We start from the raw sequence: 21,600 nt of genomic DNA, 5'->3' as shown, positions 1-21,600 counted from the left end.
CCGTCGTTCACACTCCGCGCACTTTACACTAACACTCGCGAAAACACTTTACCTCTCCCTTTCGATGATCGCGAATCCCCACAAGGGATGCCAATTGCGACGCTGTGCCTCCCAACACAGGTGCGCAACACCTAGAGCCTCGCATGCACTAGGATTTTTCTAAACGTAGGATTTGACCGCGATCATCACGTTTGGGAGAACGCTAGGGAGAGGGGAAAATGATCACACACAATGGTTAAGTTTTATTGCACATGTATTTCGCCCAGCCCTTCCCTACAATACGGTGGCTGTAGTGCCTCCCGCGCACAGTTTAGCCACGCAGGGCTTACACTGGGACGCTTAAACACGAGCCACGCTCGTGCAGCAGACGGCTGGCCACAGGCCCAGGTCCAGTCCGCTGACGGCTGACTCTCTCTCTCTCTCTCTCTCTCTCTCTCTCTCTCTCGCGCGCGCGCGCGCGCGGGCTATGCCTCCCGCTTGTGGCAAGCCCGACCTGCTGCAGCCGCGCAGCTATAGGGTTTTCTCTTGCGCTGTCTCTATCTCACGCACACGCGTCTCCTCGCACTGTTCTCTCTCTCTCTCTCTCTCTCTCTCTCTCTCTCTCTCTCTCTCTCTCGCGTGCGCTGGCCAGACGCCTCGCGCAGAAGACGTCTTGGGGTGCGCCCGCACTGCACACCAACACCCTGGTCTCTCGAGTTCTCTCTCTCTCTCTCTAGTATGCCCGCACCACACTCGTCTTACTCTCGGATCTCTCTCTCTCTCTCTCTATCTCTTTCTCTCTCTCTCTCTCTCTCTCTCTTTCTCTCTCTCTCTCTCTCTCTCTCTCTCTCTAATACTTTCTTACTCGCTCTCTCCCTGGTGGACGTCCGTCGGTGCTCCCGCCGGCGCCTCCCTGACTCTCGTGGACCTGGTGACGGCTAGCTTCCTCGGCTCTCCCACGCCAAGGCTGCTGGTTGCTCTGGTCCTCCGGACAATGATGGCGGACTGGCTAGCTTCCTTCCTCTCGTGCGGATGGTTGCTGGCTCGTCCGGGTGTCGGCACTTGCTCGTGCCAACGCGCTGCACCTATGACTCTCTCACACTCTCGCACACTCGCACAACCTCGGGAGACTCTCCCGATTCTCCTCGCAACAGAGGAGGCCACGTATCTCTCTCGCACGTCGACGTACTCCGTCGACAGTCGTGAGAGAACTCCCCGATTTCCCGCTCGTTCTCGCGCTCACTCTCCACTCGCGCTCGTCGGGCCCGCGCATCTTCCTCGCGCCTGATTGGCTGGCAGTCCGCGCGGATAGCGAGTCGCACATCGGCGCCCACTGATTGGCTCGCGACATGCGGAGGACCAATCAGCGCGCGCGCCGTCGAGGCTCACTCTCGCGCCAACGATGCTCACTCTCGCGCTAACGTGGACGGTTAGCCGGCCCGTTCCTCGAACTCGAGGTCAGGCTGGCACTGACAACAACAATCCAACTCGCTTGTTTCTTCCGCGCACTCAGAGCTTGGCCGCATCGAACGAGATTCCTCGTATCGACGCGGCTGCGACGTTTGCAACGTCGCAGTGGTGTACACGAACTGACTCGCCCAGCGGCGTGTAGTGGACTATGGGGATCATCGTTCATCCGTGCGATTTTTCGCATAGATCACTTTCGGTGCGAGTGCACGATATTGTTAACCCCTTGGGATCGAGGCACAATGGAAAGTGACAGTGCAGGAAGTGATGGAATGAACAGGAAACCGTAGAGTGTATGAATTTTAAATTCAGAAACTGACTAACCAGAAGTGAGCTTCAGGAAAATGTTATTTCAAGCACACTAGAACTCTCGAGCAGTAAAAAGTTGAAAAATCAGCCGCATCCATCCGAGATTATTCACGCTCAAAAACATGCAAATACATCTCTACGTAGCATTTTTCATCTAGTATCACCTATCTCGTGGAAGCGACGCAGTATGCGCGCGCGCAAGCAGCGCATATGAGTATGTCGAATCGAGGCTGCAACGTGAGCATCCTGCAAATAAGGGGAATTCACCCTCCTTGGCCCTCTGCCCTGGGCCAGGCTGATTTACTACGTAAACAGGCCAAGTCGTCGCTCGCTCGCTAGCTCTGTCTGCAGTATCTCCGTCTCTTTTCTTCGCTGTCGCATGTACACGTTTCGGTGGCATACACAAGTAGCTCCACACGTACACGCCTCCCGCATTTACATGAGATAGGACTTGCAAAGGAGAAGATCATGCGGGCGAAAGTATAGCTGCCGACCCTGCGAGCGTTTAGGAGTCTGGTGGTTGAAAATTTTGAAGAGATAAGAGACGCTGCGGCTCTGTCTCTCTGTGAGCGGTATGAATTCTTATGTGACATGTGTCTTTTCGCTTTTATATTTTTTCCTCCTTTCGTGAACTTAAAAATGTGCTCTCGCTGCTAATTAATCTCAATTCCAGTTAAAAGCGTTTGTAGAACTTAATTTAGCGTGAAAGAGCTTTATTAAAATGTGATTAAAACTTTTCGAACAAATCTTTTAGCAAGCATGGGAAGGATGAATTACAGTCTAAGTTTTAAAGTGCTTTATCGTCGTCAAGCGGATGTACAGCCTGTGTAAATATGTAATTTTCGTACTCACATTTTCTTACGCCGTACAGGTGACGGCAGCTCTATTCAGATCTCTGAGAAATATTCTGCGAGCATTATTGAATGCGGATAAATCAGTTGGTCGACTTTAGACCGTTGGACCGTCTAAAATTATGGCCGCGGCTATTATTAGATTACGACTATTTATGCTTCATTCTTTCGCTCGATATTTTGACAGATGGTAGAAATAATAGAAATCTAAGTTTAAATGCGTGATGCGCTAAATTTAATACAGTTGCAAATCGCTGCGGATGAAGTAACGAACTTTATCAAAAAGTCCTTTGAATTTTATCACGGAATTTGCACTTGACCCGGATTATACATTATTACACGAAAATTAACGGCCACAGCTGTCTGTTGGAGTGAATCCAATTTCAGCTGTTTTACACGGCGGGCTTTGAATAATTAATACCGATGAAAATTTCATACTATTACTTTCAAATAAAGAATACATACACGGCATACGCCTAAAACGCAATTGCCAGCTATGTTCTACTGTTGCCAAGTTGTTAACCGTTAATGTACTACACCGCACGAAACTCGCATTAACGTTCTAATTTTATCTTAATTTCATTAAACTTTCGCGAAAATTAAATGCATTTCCGTACAATTTCCCCCGTAACTTTAATTTTACGACGAGCATCCAGTCACTAAACACGAAGAGTTGTTACTCTGGCGCGTCGAAACCCCGGTTTGCAAATACAATGGCGCACTTGAAAAATCAATACCCACAGTACAAAACATCGCGCCTCCGCAGAAGAGCAAAAAACTCGTACCAACTATCTGCTATGGAGAATGCACGGATCCGAATAGCAGAGACACTCGCGGAACCACAACTGTCAGTTGAGTAGTTTCTCTCTCGCACGAGGTACACCAGGCGACAGCAGCCACCGCGATTATCCGCTTGTATATACACGTAGATACGTCCCTACCTATAACGTACACACTTCGCTACAAAGCTCAGACGAATGACAGGCATGTGTATCTCTTGGCGAAGCTATACATCCTCCGCACGATCGTTCGGGAATTCGAGAGACGAGCGGATCCGCTGCTGTGGCCTACTGTGTATGGGAATTTAGGAGCGTTTGTGGAGCGAAAAATGGAAAGTTGGAAAACTGACACGAGGGATTATTGGATACTTTTTTTGTTCGACTGACTTGTTGAACGCTTTTTTCGGGAATTACGCTTGCGAAGGTATCCGGAGTGGAATTGTTTGCAGTGGAATTTTGAGATTGCAGTGGAAAGATTGATTTATAAATTGAAAACTATTTCATACGAGCCAGTTTCATATTTTCTTATATTTATAAGCGATGAGCTTTCGAAAGCCGGGAAATTCAAAGCCACATGGCTGCCACTGTCGAATGTGAGGAGTGTCTATTAGTTTAATTGGACTGTTGAGTGCTGCAGTTGAGTCGTACGAAGAGAAGTTTTGAGGTCTTCTGTTCCGAGCACATATAACACAATAATCTCGAATATGCGTAATGTTTCAAGTTCGTGTATAGATTGCATAAAGAATTCCTGCTGCATCACGCTATCCAACAAAATCGTCGAAAACCTTTCAAGATCCTCAATAACCGTTACGCACGCACTTTACTGCGGGCAACATGCAAATCTGCTGGCTTTATTTCCTTGTTCCGCACCAGTATATCCCATTTCGCAGATATGCCTCTTACAGCCTCACTACCGCAGCGGCGAATAAAACACCAGCAGTGTAACAAAAGCCCCATTCACAGTCTGAAACAGAAACAAAGGAATCAGCACCTCTCACCGCGTATACTTTTCATGAAAAAGAAAAAAACTCCTGCCACATACGAAGACAGATGCACATGCATACGACTGCGTATTTCGGTATCGAAATTTTTGCGCGGTCAAGTGGTTCAAACGCCGCGCCTCGTTTCGCTCTTTACAACAATGAAAAGTGCACTCACTTAGTTCACCGGCTTTTGAGAGCGGAAAGAGAGGGAGAGAGCGAGCGAGGAGAGGATGAGAGACGCAGCCTACGTGCGAGTACATATTGCGCGCTCTTGAAAATTTGAAGCACTTTGCGGTGCATGTGCGAGCGGAGTTTCCCTGCAGTGCATATTTCTCGCGCTCTCTTTATAGGTGGTGAATCATGATGGGTATAGGCAGTGTTCTTTTAAAAGTCGATTGTTTATATTCTTGGAGTGTTTTTCTCGTGAATCATGAAAAAGCAAAAAGAACTCATTCCCTTCGCAAAGTCCACACACCACTGACCCCTTTTACCGTCGCACTAACGCCAGATCCCCTTCTAACTTTATACACGCGCTTTTGCCTTGCATCTCGCACACTCGTATAATACCCTACATGCCAGAGCCGCGCCTGCGGCGGCGGCGTTTAAGCGCCGATGTGCGTTACGACTCAATGGCACATTGCGTACGTGCCCGGCTCGTTTAAGCTACACCCACAGCGGAGGGCAAGAGGAAATCCCAGGCGGAAAAATTTATCGTCTGCTCCGCGAATAACACGCCCTACGTGCGATGCTGATACGCCCGCTCGGAGGAATCTTCGATCCTGGAGGGGGAGGAAGTGTAAAGCTTGGCGGGAATACAATTAATGAGGATGCATTTCTGGGAGGATTCTATTAGCTTCGGAGATCGCCTGCGCGAGGATTTATTTTTTCGGCCAGCGAGAGTGTTCTTGTGTAACGAAAAATTTTTCGACGAAATCGTTTGCGTGAGAGTTCTAGGTACGGTTTTTATATAAGCAAATGATGTTGAGCCTTGGATACTGAAAAAACGCAGATACTGGGTTTGTAAGCTCTTCGGTTCAGAGAATCTAGTTCAAACGATTCGCTAATCCAAATGGTTTTTTGCATAACGCGTTCTTCTTTCATTATCGGATTGTTGTCAACTAACGCATTTAGGATTCGCAAGTTCGCGGCCAAAACCGCTTACTGCGCGATCGATAATTTCATCAAAAGCGAGAAATTCGATTAAAATCAGGCTTGCGCTCATTAAACTGATAAACACGATTAAAACTAGACTAGAGTCCCGACAATCCTTGTTTGCCCGATTAAGAAAACTCAAGGTGACTCTCCGCACTGTTTATTCATGTCAACTCGCAGAAGATTCAGTAGAAAGTGCCGGGTACAGTCAGCCTCGCAATCCTTCACAAAAATTCTCGACGTAATTCAGCCCAACAAACAATCCCCTACAAAATCCCTCGCAAGCTCAGCCCTGAACCCTTTGAAGACCCGCTTTGACGACCGCTGCAGTAATCGTTCGCCCATAGTCGGTCTCTCCCCTCTCGCAATCAACGCTGGCAGTCGCGCACCTGTCTTTCGGAGGTCGCACTTTAACGAGCATCGCCTTCTCTAACCTCCGGAGACGTTGCCTCGTTAAGCTGTACCTCTCCAGGTATGCGTCCTCTTTCGCCATTATCGCGGGCAACGTAATGCAAGCTCACCCGCATAGTCCGACGTCAATTATTCCGCGAAGCGATACTGATGGCACCGGAGAGTCGCTTTTACGAGCTGACCCGTTGACGGGCTGCACGGATACTGATAGTGACGAAAGTTTATGAACTGCGACGGCTGGCTCTCGAGTATTTGGATAGCGACATGGTGTTGCCGCGTGAAAGTTGAAAAAACAAACGACGAAAGTTGCCCAGTAAAAATGAGTTTCACTAACCATTCGTCCTTTTTCTGTTGGAGGTAACGATCCGTTTCAAAGAGGTGCAGTGCGTAAGTAGACGACCAACGAAATCCTCGAAAAGCTTCGGCAAATACGACCATTATATCCTCTACAAAAGTAAGCAGCGAACGAGCCAGCTCTCATCTTCCAGCAGCTCGGGGATATCTCGCTCTCGAGCAAAGCAAAGCTCGCAGGGGAGTCAACGATAAGCCGTCTGCGAGGCGAGTTCTCGCGGATATTCCCAAATGAATGCCCTGCGCAGTGCGATCGCGTCTTAAATCTTCGTCCGGCCCGCGCGTTTTACATTCGCGAGAGGAATTATTCGGATAGCTTGATTTATCTTTCAAGTGGAGCTTTCGCCGGATTCTCAAAACGAATGCACATCGGTACAAAGTATGTATCCACCGCCCGAGGGGAGAATCGCGGAGCTTGCATAATTGATATCGCTTTCGCGCAACAAAAAAGCTCGAGCCGTATCTCCGAGGCTGAATCGAGATAATTACAAAAAAGCCAGAAGCTTCAGCTCGAGAAGGACAAAGCCGCTGCAGAAAATCGGTTGAGAAGCAAAATACGCTGGCGGTACTTTATCGTCCGGTGCTTTGCAGTGCACTGCGGAGGAGAAAAAGCTCGAGAGAGCGAAAGGATAACTCATTACGCTGGGCCAACAATGGCACATTGTTTTCGTAATGGCTGCTCGCTAGCTTTCTCTCTCTCTCTCTCTCTATCCTCTCTGTGCGCTGCCGCTGGAAAAATAAGAGCCGCAGGCTCGCGACAAAGTTCGCTCGATCTCTTGGAAGTTTGCGGCCGAGCTTAGAGACGCCGAGAGTTATTATATATGTCGGGGCGCGCTACACTCTTTGATATCGAAGTTCTCGAGCGGCGATATATAGTTTCGTGTAAGACAGTCTGGCGCGCCGTGTATAGGGAAAGTTTGCGAGTGAGGTGTTTATTGGCCGCGAGGTTATATTCTGAATTTGAAAATATTTTCGGTAAATAAGCGATAAATCACTCGAACCGTAAACCCGAGGCAGTACACGGCCTTGACGATAATCCAAAAGCCATAAACCCGGAAAATTAATGGCAGCGACCGTTAATCCCAGAGTCTGTAAAAAAGGCAAAAATCCACGAATTCTTCCCACGTAAAGGGCAAGGAATAAACGTTAAAAACAGTACGAGCGAAAAAAAGCTCGCTTACCCATATAAAGAAAAGCCCCCCGCGCGCTTGCGAGAGAGAGAGAGAGAGAGAGAGAGAGAGAGAGAGAGAGAGAGAGAGAGAGAGAGAGAGAGAGATAGTGCAGTGGAATGAGACTCGATATCTATATCTATATAAGAAAAAAGCCCTCGTCGTCGACGGAGTCGCTTTTATGCCAGCCGCGCCGCGCGCTCGTGGATAACAGGCATTTTCACGGCTGCGCTTTAACGCTGCAGCTCTCTGCTTTCGTCAAAAAGTTTTAGTGCCAACGTGACGGCCGTGCGATCGTTAATGTCTCTCGCTCACTCTCTCCAACTAGCAGCCCCCGCGGGGACCTTTTCACGGCGATGACAGTCCGTTTGGATTGCAGCGCCGGCTCTTCGCGCCTTTCACGAGCTCGTCTTTTCCGCTTCTTTCTCTCTCTGCCTCCATCTCCTCGCGCCGGAGCTTTTGTATAGGGGTGAGAGGTGAAAAGCCGACGTTTATCTGGCGCTTCTTCTCTCATGGCTAATTTCGTGTAAAGAGATCGACTCTGCTTGTAGCGGTGCCTGTTATTCTCTTCTTCGAGATTTGACATTCGATCGAGTCCGCGAATCGAAATCTCCGACACCGAGTTCAAAAGCCTGAAAGAATCCATATCTCGGCGAAAAAAATAAACCGACTGGCGCTTGCCGCGAACACACAAGAACATCATAAATCTCGCGGTTGGATAAAACGGGCCGTTACCAGACAGCGAGTCTGCGCGCCGAGAGATTAAAAGAAAGGAGCACACGCGAGAAAGAGAGAGAGAGAGAGAGAGAGAGAGAGAGAGAGAGAGAGAGAGAGAGAGAGAGAGAGAAAAGAGCGAGTAAGCTCGAGAGGCAAAAAAAGCCTGACTTCGCTCGTCGAGGAGGATTCTGGAAAGATCCATCGATCTTCCGAGCTGCCGATTGCCAGCGGATGCCTTCTCGGAGCAGGAAGAACTCAAATGGTGCTGAAAGAGACCGGCTGGCTTTTAGCGGTTCAGCTGGAATTTTATTTTTGGATTTTTTTCGAGAATTATGTAACGCGTTGCGACTTTATCAACGATGCGTGCAATTGCCGGCGGAATATTTGACTTTTTTGAAATTTACAGAATTTTTTTAGATTTGGATTTTTCCTTGACATTTAATTCAGAAGTTCACGGAAGTATACTTCACCCGGGATTAATGTGATTGAAAAGGCCATAAATTCAATTGAAGTTTACTGTTATTGTCCTTTGGGTCTGTAGCACAAAAACCTATTTCAAACTTTATAGCCGGCTAGATATCCATCGGATCCATTTCTGTTAGCTCAAAGAAAGGCAACGGGGAAATATAAAAATTTGAATAAAACTACTGGCTATTAAAAGTTCAATAAAAAAACTACCTTACCTATACCGTAAACTCAATAATTAATTTATCAAACGACATGCAATCCTAGAAAAAGAATATAAAAAAAAAATGCACCCGAGGCAGACGAGACAGACAAATTAAGACAAATAAATCGACGAGGGGTGCTACGGGGGTAGAACGTAAATAAAAACAAATAGACGAGAAAGAGCTCCTCGATTGCCCTCGCGGAATGTCGAGCTGCCATGCCGTACTCTCTCGGTGAGCATCCGTCGACACGGGCCTTTGAACGCGGCCCCTCGGCTTTCTTTCCACTATTTTGTCGGCGAATTTCTGTTTACCTTCTGTTTTATTTGGCTTTGTCGGGCGTTGGCAGACACCGGCTTCTTTTTTGCACTGCTGTTTCGCCGACGCTGAAATTTATTCACAAATATAGGTGAAACAATTTTCGTTTTTTTGAAACTCTTCGATTTGCCTTTTATGTCTCTTCCTAAAGAGAAGAATGAGAAAAAGTTTATCACGCAACTTTGCTCAAACACAGATCCCTCATCACGTTTAATAATCCGACGTCTGCGCATTTTTCGTGGCTTCAACTACACGTGCCCGTGCAAATTTTAACTTTTCACAGCGGGGATAAGGTCAATTTTTCCTTTTTTTTCTGTACTCCTCGTGATCCCGGGCTGGGAATCCGAAAAACACATATCTCGTGTTCCACGACGCGGGAGTACACGAACTTTTACACGCGGACTGGTAGCTAAAGTGAAATACAGAACACGTGACTTGATACCAAAGTTTTTTAATTTCCGTCAGCAGAGAGGAGAGAACGCTATAACGTTTTTGCAAATGTTCTAACGTATCAACATTCTAAATACGTATGTATACGCGGAAAGAAAGGAAGTCGTCGCGCGAAAGCGATGCGTCAGTCCCTCGAAATTCCGCGCGCGGCGCAAATCGATTTCTATTTCCGATCCCAGCACTGTGCTTCTGTTACTACTGCTGACTGGGCCACGGCGAGTGATTGGGCGCATTGTTTCGAAGGGAACACTCTCCACGACGACGAGCTGAAATCCATAAATTGACGCTGCCGCGACGATCTCTCTTTCGCTGCTGTTGCGAGAGCCCGACTCATTCCGATCTATTAGCTGTTCTTTTGTAACGGGGCCGATTGATAAGTATAAATCTAGAGGGTTCGTCGGATTCGTAATTTGTTGTAGTCAAGAAATGTATATTGAAAATTATCGAGAAAGGCGTCAGGGGAGCGATATTCATACGCGTAATTGGCATAAGCGCAGGAATGGGACAGGAAGATTCGATTTGCTGTTCGAGTCTGAAAATTGACGTTGACTTTGCAGCTTGCGCCCATATGCCATCGGGAATGGAAAGAGTAACGAGGGAGGGACAAAAAACTGAGCGAACGCAGCGCTGATTTTACTATGGAAGCTGCGCAAAGGGAATTCCCTTTTATCGGTTCTGGCTTTTGAGTGAAGATTCGGCAACAGCGAAATCAATGAAAAGCCTTTTATAATGAAACGATTTTTCGCGAGGTAGTGATGGACTTTTGAATGGATGTGATTTGAGCTCGCCGCGTGTTGCGTAAATCAAGGAAACAAAAAATGAAAGGTTTTTCAGCTGCGCCGTTTATAAATATTCATGTTTTCGTTTTTGCATCCTTCTTTTTATCCTCGCTTTCAATTTATCTCTTTGCCTGGCTAGCTTGACTTTTAGGATCTCATAAATTTCAATCTTTTCAACATCTTGCATCGCGTGAATTTTCGTGTCAAAAGATAAATCTTTTATTTCGTATTTTTCTTTTAAATATAAAAATCCATGGTCTCCGTTACGTTACATCACAAAACATGCTACAAAATGAGAAACGCGAGAGGAATCCGCCCCCGGGACGACAAGATAATGATCCGGAAGCTGTCCTCTTAACCGTAAAACACGCGTCCTCTCGGCGCATTAAAGCACACACGTCCAGCAAGCACAATACTCTACCCTCCGCGTCACGCGCTCATTCTCTCTTTTTGTTCCTCTGCATCTGCCTCCTTCAACTACACGTTCTCTGCGCCATCGACTGCAAAAAAACGAATTACCGCACATCCCCGCGTGTTTCTCCTCCGCGCAGAGGCGATATACGAAAAGCTCGGTTGCTCGATTTATATCTACTGGTGTGCAGCTACTCTCGAGACCGGTATACGTCGCAGTCGAAAGTTTCCAACCGGAAACTACGAGCTTGCCAAAGTTGCCCGAAGTGAGATGTAGCCCAGGAAGCTAATTATTATTTTCTCGAGAGGGTAGTAACTGCTCGCTCTTGTGTCTTTGACGCTCTCCGGTTTTTCCGGGCACATCGTGGGCTGTCTGTTGCGCAGGAGTTTGGACTAGAAACGTTGCTTGCTGGGATTAGTTTCTTGACGGGGGCGATCTGGTAATCCGGTTTAAGCTTGTTGCATGATTATAAGAGTTTCACTTGGAAACTGCTGGTTTGCGATTTGTTGTCGTAGCTAGTTTCACTTAAGCGTGTATCACTCCGAACTATAACTGTTTGGGAAATGAAACGCGCAGATTAGTAAACAGGATGTTGTGATGCACTTTGTCATTCGAAAATTTAAACCATTCGATTAGTTCCTCGCGAAGGACAGCATAACTATAATCTACGCACAAAGTCACGCCGATCATCTGCAGTCGAAGAGCGTCACACTAGCGTCGGTCAGTCCCCCCCCCCCCCCCCTCGAGCATCATCGACAAATCCCAAAAACGACTCGCGGCGACACGCTCGGCAAACTCGGCCGCGCCTAAGTAGATACGGACGGGCTCTGGTCGGCCGACGCAACTCTGTGCATCAGTACGGGACATTCAAAAGGGGTAGATGCGGCGGGCTGATATGTGATACGAGGGAGGGATTGATGTTGTCGAGAAGAGGTCGTATTTTTGCGGTCGGGAGGGGGTGTTCTTCCAGTTCGATGGCTTTTGATTTAAATGTTTTCTCTAACTTATTCTGTTATACAATATTGCAATAATGGAAAAACGAAAGATAATTTCAACGAGAAGCGAATAAACCGCAGTCTTTGTCGTACAAAAGATAACGAGAATGATGCATATCGAGCGGCGTCCGAGACAGAAATTGAGTTTTAGGTAACAACTGAAGGGAATAATAACAATTCCAATCAACTCCGACGCAAATAATATACTCTACAGAGATCAATATGAGAAGTTAATATTCGCAGAATGGTGTTGTATTGAGTCGAAATAATAGTGAAAAGCAATTCTCAGTCGCGGAAATGAAAACAGAGCGAGGAAAAATTGCGAAAATAAAGAACACTCGAGCTTCCGAGAAGCCTTATTGCTATTAACTTTTTTACTCCCACCACGTGTATCGAATCTAGGCTCTGTACATTTTTTAAAAAAACTTTATATTCCATACTCATAGAAACCTTCTATTTTTTAATCTCGTTTCCTTCTGCTTCTTGTTATTCTCAAACATATACGAAAGCTCGAGCGGCTGAAAGCCAGCATTTCCATACAAACATCCCGAATTCCCAGAGCTACACGTATCCATCTCTTATCCAGATCTCAAAACCAAAAAAAAAGCAAAAACATCCTCCATCGAGCAGACAAAGCGTCAACCCCAGCTCGAAAACCTCCAAGGGAACGAGAGATATGAGGAAGTAGGTATCGGCCTCGGCTAAAACGTCCGGCGTAAGAGCTAACCGAAACGAGAAAGTAAACACAGCGAGCCTGTAGATGGAGTATATCCCCGGACATTAGCAGAGTGCGAAGGGGGGGGGGGGAGTAGAGAGCGATGGATGAATTATTGATGAATCGCTGATGCGAGAGGGGAAATTTAGCGGAATTCCGGAATCAATATCGAGGCAGGCTCGTTTGGCCTTTTTCACGCGCGCATAACCGGATTACGCTTTCGCGCGCGGCCGTGTGTATGCATGAGGCAGCCCCGCGATATGATAACACACTCGGCTGCGATGAGAGTCTTTTTCGAGAACTTCCGGGGTGATTAATGCTAATAGCATGGATTGCATCGTGTGTATTTTCATTTTCGAGGATTGGCCAGGCTATTTTTGACAGTTACTGCGGGGGAAAACAAATCACTTGAAAGGACGTACGTGAATCAATTATGCGGGTGCGGTTACGTATGTGGGTTGGCTGGCAAAAATGACGATTTTATCCGAAAACCTATTGTTTACTCAGGAGTGTTTAAACTCGCGGCATTCGAACAATGGAACTGCATTCGCGTAGCGAAATTTACATGAGAGCTGTGCACACAAACACTCAGGGTGTTATTACCATTGTACTTCGCATAGCGCATAATTCAGTCATATTATACAGCCAGCTGATATACCAGAGAAACTTTGTTAAAACGCTTCAGGAAAAGCTGCGATAACTCAAAATCGACCTCAACGCCTAATCGCCGATAGTACAACGACAGCACCAAGTCGCGAGTACAATCGAGACCAGTCCTCGCGAGCACTAAGTCAACCGTTCTCACGATCATTTCTCCCAATGTCTCCGCGAACACTAGGCATTAATTCCCTGGATAAGCCGAACCAGGTCGTAGCTGCGCAGCAGCGCAAATAATCCCGAGTGTGTGGAGTAAGACGTTAAGACCGCGAGACGAGACCACGAAACACCTGCAGCTTCGTGTGCATGCCTCTGGCGTGGATTTAGTCGGGCGATGAAAACAACGAGGCGAGAGGGACGGAATTCAAACTCGCGGCCAGAAATTTCAGGCGATGATGCTCTCGGAGATGCTAATGGACTTGTTTGGCTTTGTGGTCAAATTCGGGTATTTGTATGAATTGCCTTGGACGTCTGAAGATCAAGTCGTTGTCCATCTATCCAGAGAATAAAATTGGCTTGACTCCGGCGTAGCGTAATAAAGTCTAAAATATTCAAAGGTTTCGATTCCGAGAAACACAGAGCCGAAATAAGTCGATCCACCGTAAGCGTATGCATGAGAAGAGTTTGTCAAAATTGATCGATTTTTCCGAATAATTTCTGGAGACCGAATACATCCAACCCGATTCTCTTCTCTACACACGCATAATAACGTGCCCATGTAGACGCATAATACCCTCGAATTACTCGCACTTGCGTTCTAACGAGATATCTCGTCGAGGATGGAAAAGGAGGAAAACTGGAAAAAAAATTTACGACTCGGAGCATTCGTTTCGTTGAGTGCTCCCCCGAGAAGTTGGCGCGAGAAAAAAAACGCTCGGCCAGTCGATTGGGCGCTTTGGTTTTATCTCGAGCCGCTATTGCCCTGGAATGGGAATAAAATTAAGAGCGCACTTTTGCATAACAAGTCGTATCCCGATAGCCGCGTTATCTGCTGCAGCTTTTTCCCCCAAAGCTCTCAAACGTGAAAAACAATTCAACAAAAAAACGTAAAGCTTAGATGCGAGAACTTATCCTCGTGTAATACTCCGCACCGACAATGAAGTAAAATATCCGAGCTCCATTCAGTGCCAGCCATCTCCGCAAAGATAGCCCGCAAGTGCGCTGCGCATGGAATTCCAAGACGGAGACGAGAGAGAAAGTCTCCTACCAGTTTTCTGGTAAACTGCTCGGATATCCGACGAAGGAAGCGACCGAATGAAGTTACGCGAAGAGAAGGAAAAGTTTTGATAAAGAGGGAAAAAATTGGAGGCCAAGCCGGGGGCGGCAGGCCGACGTTGAATAGCAATTCTTTCGACGGGAAACCTGATGAGCGGAACAAAGTTTGAACTGCTTATATATAAATAACGAAGTGGTTTTCTCTTCCTTACTCCGTTGTTACACTTTTGCACGTATCCAAGTATAGAGATTCACTTCGAGCTTGAAATCAATTAGAGTAAATTACACTTACATCTCGGTCACCTCCGATGCATCGCTCTTTGTCCAACCAATAACCCTTTGACGCAGGAAAGGTAGATCATTGGCTGTCGGTTCTTCCTTCTCCCGGGCATTAATTTGTCTTCTTGTGTAGTCAATAGTGGCAGCTTTCAGTCTCTCCGGGCAAGGCGACGACGAGTCGTCCCCGAGGAGTCGAGACACTTGGTTGTAAAGCGAATTAGGTTAATACAGGCCACTTTGGCCGGGATAGCTGGCGTCAAAGGGAATAACAAGTGAGCGTCGCTGAATCTACGTACACATTAGCGCTTAACTCGCGAGTCACTTTCGAGAGCCTCAAGTGGTTGTTTTTCTCGTTCATCCACGCCTGCGCTCACAAGCAAACAATGAGCCTACACCCGTTCCCATAGTCATCGTCACCTCTGCCTCCAGATTAACGAGGGCAGATGCGAGCTGCACCGGCTGCTTAGCGCGTACGTATGAACCTGTACCATAGCACACACATCACGTCAACGGCAGGCGCGCCTCCGGCCATTGGCTGCGGCTGCACCGTTCTCTCAAATATATAATACCCGATTGTCCAGCTCTCGTTTCTCTCTGTGCATTGTGCGCCTGCATTGATAGCGCCTGTCGGAGACGAGTGTATATACCTATCTCGGTAACGTCGTTATGGTTTTGTTGTAGGTGCTTATACATACCCAGCAAGCGTGCAAACGATGGAGTGTTGTAGCCGACGATTCCGATGAAAAAAATTTGTTATATTTACACGAGATGAAGATTCCTCGGGCTCCGGGAACGCCTTTTGATGTACGAATCGACGTTGTAGACTCTGCCGAACGGACGAAGTCCAGGTTTCGAGCACAACTGCGCGGCGGCCTATAGTTGTGTGGAAAAATAGACGCCGCTCGCTCGATAAATTCGTTGAGTAAACAGTAGCTGCGAGCAAAGAGTGGAAACTCATCCGGCTGCTGTGTACGTGTATGTACGTTATACACACGGACGGCTGCGCGATTGTTCGTGGGCGAAGCGCGACTGTCGGATGTAGGAGAAATTTATCGTTGCTTTGCAGTTCGTTAAAAATGATTATCGTCAATTAAGGTGTCGCGTTTCTCGGAAATGGGGAAACGATTTTTTTCGCTGATTTATCGGTACGGCTGAATCTAGTTTGGCACGTTCTTTTCCAGCATCGTTGGGATGAATACTTTACCCTGTGATTAAGTGCTTTTATCAAGATTCAGCTGAAAGAGCTGAAAAAAAACTAAAAAATTGGATAAATACACGCTACAGGAAAAAGAATGAATATTTGCGAAATCATCATTTCTCGATATATAAAGCAAACAGCCAATCAGTCCTCACGAACGCGCTGAGAAAATGCAAAAAAGCCGTTAAAAATACCTCTTGTAGAAGCTCGTGAAAAGCGCGTGTACGGTATTATGGCGTCGATGTATAGATACGACGAGGATTAACAGCAGCCCTCTCGACGACGTCGGCTCTTTTTTTTCCAGCCGTCTCTCGTAAAGCTCGCGTCTTTTTAGTCTCGCATAAGTGATTTTCGCGTGCCCGACAAGCTTATACCTGGCTCGAGCTTTGACGCTCTCGTTTTTTTATTCGCCTCGTAAAGCTGCCTAATTGCATCGTTGAAAGGGGGATTTCAGTGCGCGAACGACGCCGTTGGGAGTTGGTCGTGCGCGACGAACGGAAATACTTGAAATCGGCACTTCGCTCCTCGATCGCTGACGGCGCGCTTTTCATCGGCGATAACGTCTTTGAATTATAACGGCGGAGCGTTGGGAAAAATTAATTTTATAGAGCAACGACGCTGCGTAAATTGTCATTCGAACAGGTTCAAGAAACGTCAACATCTCGCCGAAAAGTCGATCCACAGTGCGAATAAAAAACCCACGTCAAACGGCAATGAAACGCGCGAGACAAATCGCCTCGTTTCACGCCAAAAAAGAGCTGTCACCCTCGATCTTTTGAGCGTAGCAAAAGACGCACTGCTGAGCAAAAACGTGTCGATCGTTCCCGTGTACGGAGGAGACTGTGTTTCGCGAATCTCCAGGGAGAAGCCACACCTGCAACGGCACTCCAGCTGCGACCCACACTCGTCAACGGACTAACTTTTCCTATTTTCGAGGTTCGGATGCCGCGTCAACGCTTATTTTTTTATTTTCGCTGTGGAAGAGGATGCAGGATGGACGATGAGGGCTGTTCGAATGAGATGGATAAATTGTGCGAACTGTTGTGTGAAATTGCATTATCGATCGATTACGATGGATGCACTTGTCTACGATATCGAGAAGCAGGAAATGGATCTTTGTTTTCGTTTCGCTGAGAGATTCGATAACAGCCAGACATTCCGCGCTAGTTGTACTCGAATAACCACAACTAAAAGCGTTGATGATAGCACATAGTTACAATTTACCAGGTATGCATTACAACGTTATTCGAGAATAAGTTTCCGAATGTAGCAGGTTGTGCGCTGGGATGATAATTTATCAAGAGCTACTCGCGGCTGTACCGGGCTGGCGCAGTTTAAACTTGGTTAAACGAGTAACTTTGCTAATACAGGATGTTTAGGTGATTAAATAAGTTGAGAGCAAGAAGAAACTCGAGTAATTAATAGTTTATTTCATCAATTCGCTGAAAAGTATTTCGTTACGCTGATGGTGTCGCAATGAAAATTAGATTCTCGAAACCCTGCCTCGTTTACCCCATCCGGCGAAAATTAGTTTTCTCGGAAGATGTAATTTTCGAGTCCTCTCGTCTCAGTAAGCAGGAATCTCGTAATAATCTCTGTAATTGAACGACAAAGACACCGCCGCGTCACCAGAGTCAGCGCATCGAGTTACTTTTTCAATTCTCCCTTCCTCGCTCAACCCGCAGGTCACCTCTAGAGCCTCTTATTCAAATTCTCGCACTCCTTTCATATCCCACCGCTGCAGAAGCAGTCATCCCTCTCTCCCAGCATAAAAAGCTCGCTTGTATGCATACACTATGTGGAACAACGGTGTCGCTTATTTTTAGCATTACACCGCGGCTCCGTATTACGACTGTATTATCTAGACAATTCGCGACTCTGATAAACGCTCGGCCGTAGCTCTCACAAGGGAGGCGGACGCTGCAGGCATACTGTGCACGCGCTGCGAGTAATGGTTGGAGGAGAATTCCAGGTCGGAAAGAGGGGCAAAAATTTGTTCCACGGTGCGGCACGGGAGCTTTTTCGCGCGCTCACGGGTCATCGCGATAATGAATGTCGCGTGTGTGTAAAAAATTTTGCGGGGCGTCGTGAGACTTTTTCGTTTTGCTCTTGTAATCAGGGGAGATTATTGCTTAATTTGGTTTTAAACCACTTTTTTCTTCGATATTTTTTCGACGAGCGAGAGTTTACATTGTGGCCACGTATTGCGAGCTTTTTTTTTCGTTGTATTCCACGGTTTTGCCACCTTCTTTTCTTTTGAACACAAAGAATTCCATGTATTCCGGGAGTACATCGACAAATTCAAAGACTAGCTTGGCGTATGCTGGGAGTCTCCATAGAAATACATTGATCTAAGTCTAAAGGCTAGTTAAAGGCACAATCGGCTGCTTTTTCGATTAGGTGGATGCTGTATATTTTAGAGCTTTGTATAGAATACAAATAGATGATACCGCATAATATTGGATCAACTCTGCGTTTTTTAATCAAGAGGACTTCATGAATATTCATTTTAAGAGCCCTCTCATACAGAATATTAAATAAAAGACCGACTGCGCGTCTGCTGGCAGCCTGACAAAACTGAAAATCCGATACGACGAACAGTATGCTTCGAATACAATGAGCACCGGCTAAAATAAATTTTCCCTCTCTTAGTAATTTGGAAACCGCCGAACTTCGACCTTTCGTGTAACGCCATACGAACGGACCTTTTAAAAGCGAGAGCGCGCGATCGAAAGCCATTATTCATTAGTTGCACTTAGGGGGTAGAGCGAAGTGCTTCGGCGAATCCATATGAATCGGCCCAATTATTCCGGGAAAGCTCCATCTTTATAAAGGAAAAGGGAACAAAGATCGAAAAAGCCTCATTCTCGAGACCTCCTCCAATTACTTGTTCCACGCCCTAACAAAGAGGTAACATCAAGAGATTCCAATCGCAATCGTCGCGACAGCTCTCTCGACTTTCCCTCTCTTTCTTTCGTTCTTCCTCTCTCTCTCTTACTCGGCTTTTCTTTCTTTTTCTCTCTAATGCCTTCCATCCTCGCTCGCTCCTAGAAGTTTGTTTGCAATTTCGAGGACGAAGCCTCCGCTTCCTCGAATAAATGAATTTTCTCAAAAAAAAAAAAATTAAATGAAAATTCAACAATCCGCAGAACTACGTCAAAGGAATCCAGAATGAAAATTCAGCCTACGTCGCAGCCACCAGCACAGCCGACCGTCCGAGTCTAGAAGCTCCCGACCCTCGCGCTTTCACACACACCCATACGCGGCGAGCACAATAGAGGAGCGAACTCTCATGTGGGTTGACCCATAACGATCCAAGGAAAACGGGACGAATCACCCCCGCATCTCCCTCCGCACGACGCTCTACGCATCTTCCTCTCTCTCTCTCTCTCTCTCTCTCTCTCTCTCTCTCTCTCTCTCTCTCTCTCTCTCTCTCTCTCTCTCTCTCTCTCTCTCTCGTTCCCTCTAACTCTAACTCTCCCCCATATATCCGTCTCTGTTATCTCCCTCTCGACTTCTGGTTCGCTCTAACGCAAGATTCCTCATTTCCGGCTTGTGTTTTTCTCCTCCGCAGCCGGTCTGTCGCGGAGAGATGATCCGATCGATCGCCCGCGCTGCCGGCGGAAGGATGAAAGGGTAAAGGAAGCAGTGGACGTTTTATTTAGCCGCGCGTCATCGGCAGAGGAGATAGCGATCAATTGCACGGTTTGATTGAAAATTTTCCTGCACGAGTACAGACCGGCGACGGGATGATGCAGGAGAGAATTACGCGCGAGTGAGTTTGCAGCGACGGGGTCATTGTTACGGCGAAGGGGGGTGGCTGCGGTGATTTGAATTTTAATAAGAATGCGCGAGAGGCTCCTTGTTTAACATCTTTTTATTTTGAAGACTTGATGCATCAGGATCATTTGTGAACGTCCTCGGCTAATCGTTATAAATCGTGGCGTTGCATTAGCATAGGTCAAAATAAAATATGAACACGAATTACGCTACAAACATCCGCCATTTACCTTCGCGCGAGCAAAGCTCACGTAGGTCGTAATAATATCCGTCGCTACATCCTGGCGCGTGATCCTCCCCGCCGCGCGCCCGTATCGGGGCCGCGTTATCGTGTGCAAAATTCATCCTCCGCTTAATCCCTTCGTCCACTTTTTCCGGGCGTCCCACATCAATCTGAATCCACCTTCTCTAATTCCTCTTTCCAATTTCCCTTTTCTCGCTCTTTCGGTCCCTCTTGCGATAACGACGAGGAGAAGTATCGTATTTGTAATATGGCGGAGATAAAACAAATGTGCAAGAAAAACGTCAGAGTATATCTTATCCGAATTATACGTGCAAATGGTGAAACCAACGTTTTTCTATTATCCATCACGCGTGACAATATTTGATTTATATGTGCGACGTATACATATATTAAGAAACCCGTACGAGAAGCCCTGAATTACGACCGACATAAATCACGCCCGATCACTTCCACCCTAACGTTAAGACAATATCCGCCGCTTCCTCCCACGCGTTTCCTCCTTTCCTTTAAAATCGAAAAACCAAACCCATTCGACTAACTGTTTGCCACCTCCGCGAGGCGCAATACATCCTGGAAGGCCAGAAGAGATAGATAACACCAGCGTTCCTCTTTCCTCTATAAACGCACTTTGTTCCCGAGCGGGCGGCTCCTTTGTCGACGCCCTTTGTCCGTGAGCCGAACTCGATCTTTCCTCTTCTCGAGAAATGGCTCTTCTTGTAGGTATCTCTCTCTCTCTCTCTCTCTCTCTCTCTCTCTCTCTCTCTCTCTCTCTCTCTCTCTCTCTCTCCCTTCGTGTGAAGGAGAACGATCGAGAATCGATGATCCGGTGACGGTATGCTTGATCGCCGCAAGTGCAGAGATCTCGAGCTGTTGCGCCGTGTTGTCTTGATTTGGCTCTTTTTTGACGTAATAATTATACGCGCATAGTCGATCTCGGAAAAAGCTCGATTTTCCCGCACGAACACTATTAATCTCCTTCGCAACGTCCCACTCTCTCGCCTTCGCTCTTTCCCACGTAAGCGCACCGGCAATCGGTCTATTATCTTGGCGACCGCGGCACTCGACCACTTCAGAGGATTCTTGTTTTCCAACGAGTGCGTACGCGCGCCTCTGTTTTCACGTGCGCGAAAAGCTTTGCCGTACAATGACGGAGTGCGCGAGCGACGAGAATCGATGTAGGACGCGATAAATGCGAGGCTTTCGATGCGGATAGATGGACGAACGAGTTGCGATCCGCATCGGCTGTTTGTATGTCCTGTAGCTCTGCAAAGGGTACTGCGACTTTTCTGGGATGGTGTGTTTTAAAAGTTAGCGGGACCGAGAGCTTTTCGGGCTTGATTGAGTTTGGACATTCTTCGGAGCGTGTTCGCTAATGGTATAGATTGGTTTGCAGAAACAACGTCGGGATTGAAATTAATTTCGTGTGATACCGAAACGCGCCTGCTCCGTACACGGCATCGGTCAGAAATTCAACAGAGAGCTTGAGCGACTCGGGTAGAAACCGCCATTGTTTGACCCGCAAGCTCAAAGTTCCAGGCTAGTTTTCGCCGTCGAGCGCGTCAGGTAGAATTTGCCTGCCCGTCTAAATTTACTCGCTGCTGCAGCGCTGCGCGAAATCCTACTTTTGTTTACCTTCGAACGCAAAGTGTGCACCCACGCGTTACGAGGAAAAAAATTACGATAGTTTCTAATTTTTGCCGTCGCCACTTTTCACAGCCCGCT

At 47.0% G+C, this 21,600-nt stretch overlaps 1 protein-coding gene across 16 annotated transcripts in view; it reads left to right on the top strand.

Moving 5' to 3' along the window:
• LOC100120998 (TRPgamma cation channel) overlaps nt 1-21,600 on the top strand; it is a 106,034-nt gene that overhangs the window by 24,948 nt on the left and 59,486 nt on the right. The gene's annotated exons all lie outside the window — the stretch shown is intronic.

The sequence above is a fragment of the Nasonia vitripennis genome, chromosome 3 (assembly GCF_009193385.2).
Source record: "Nasonia vitripennis strain AsymCx chromosome 3, Nvit_psr_1.1, whole genome shotgun sequence".
In the NCBI taxonomy this organism is placed as follows: Eukaryota; Metazoa; Arthropoda; class Insecta; order Hymenoptera; family Pteromalidae; genus Nasonia; species Nasonia vitripennis.
This window is presented reverse-complemented; position numbering and strand designations above follow the sequence as displayed.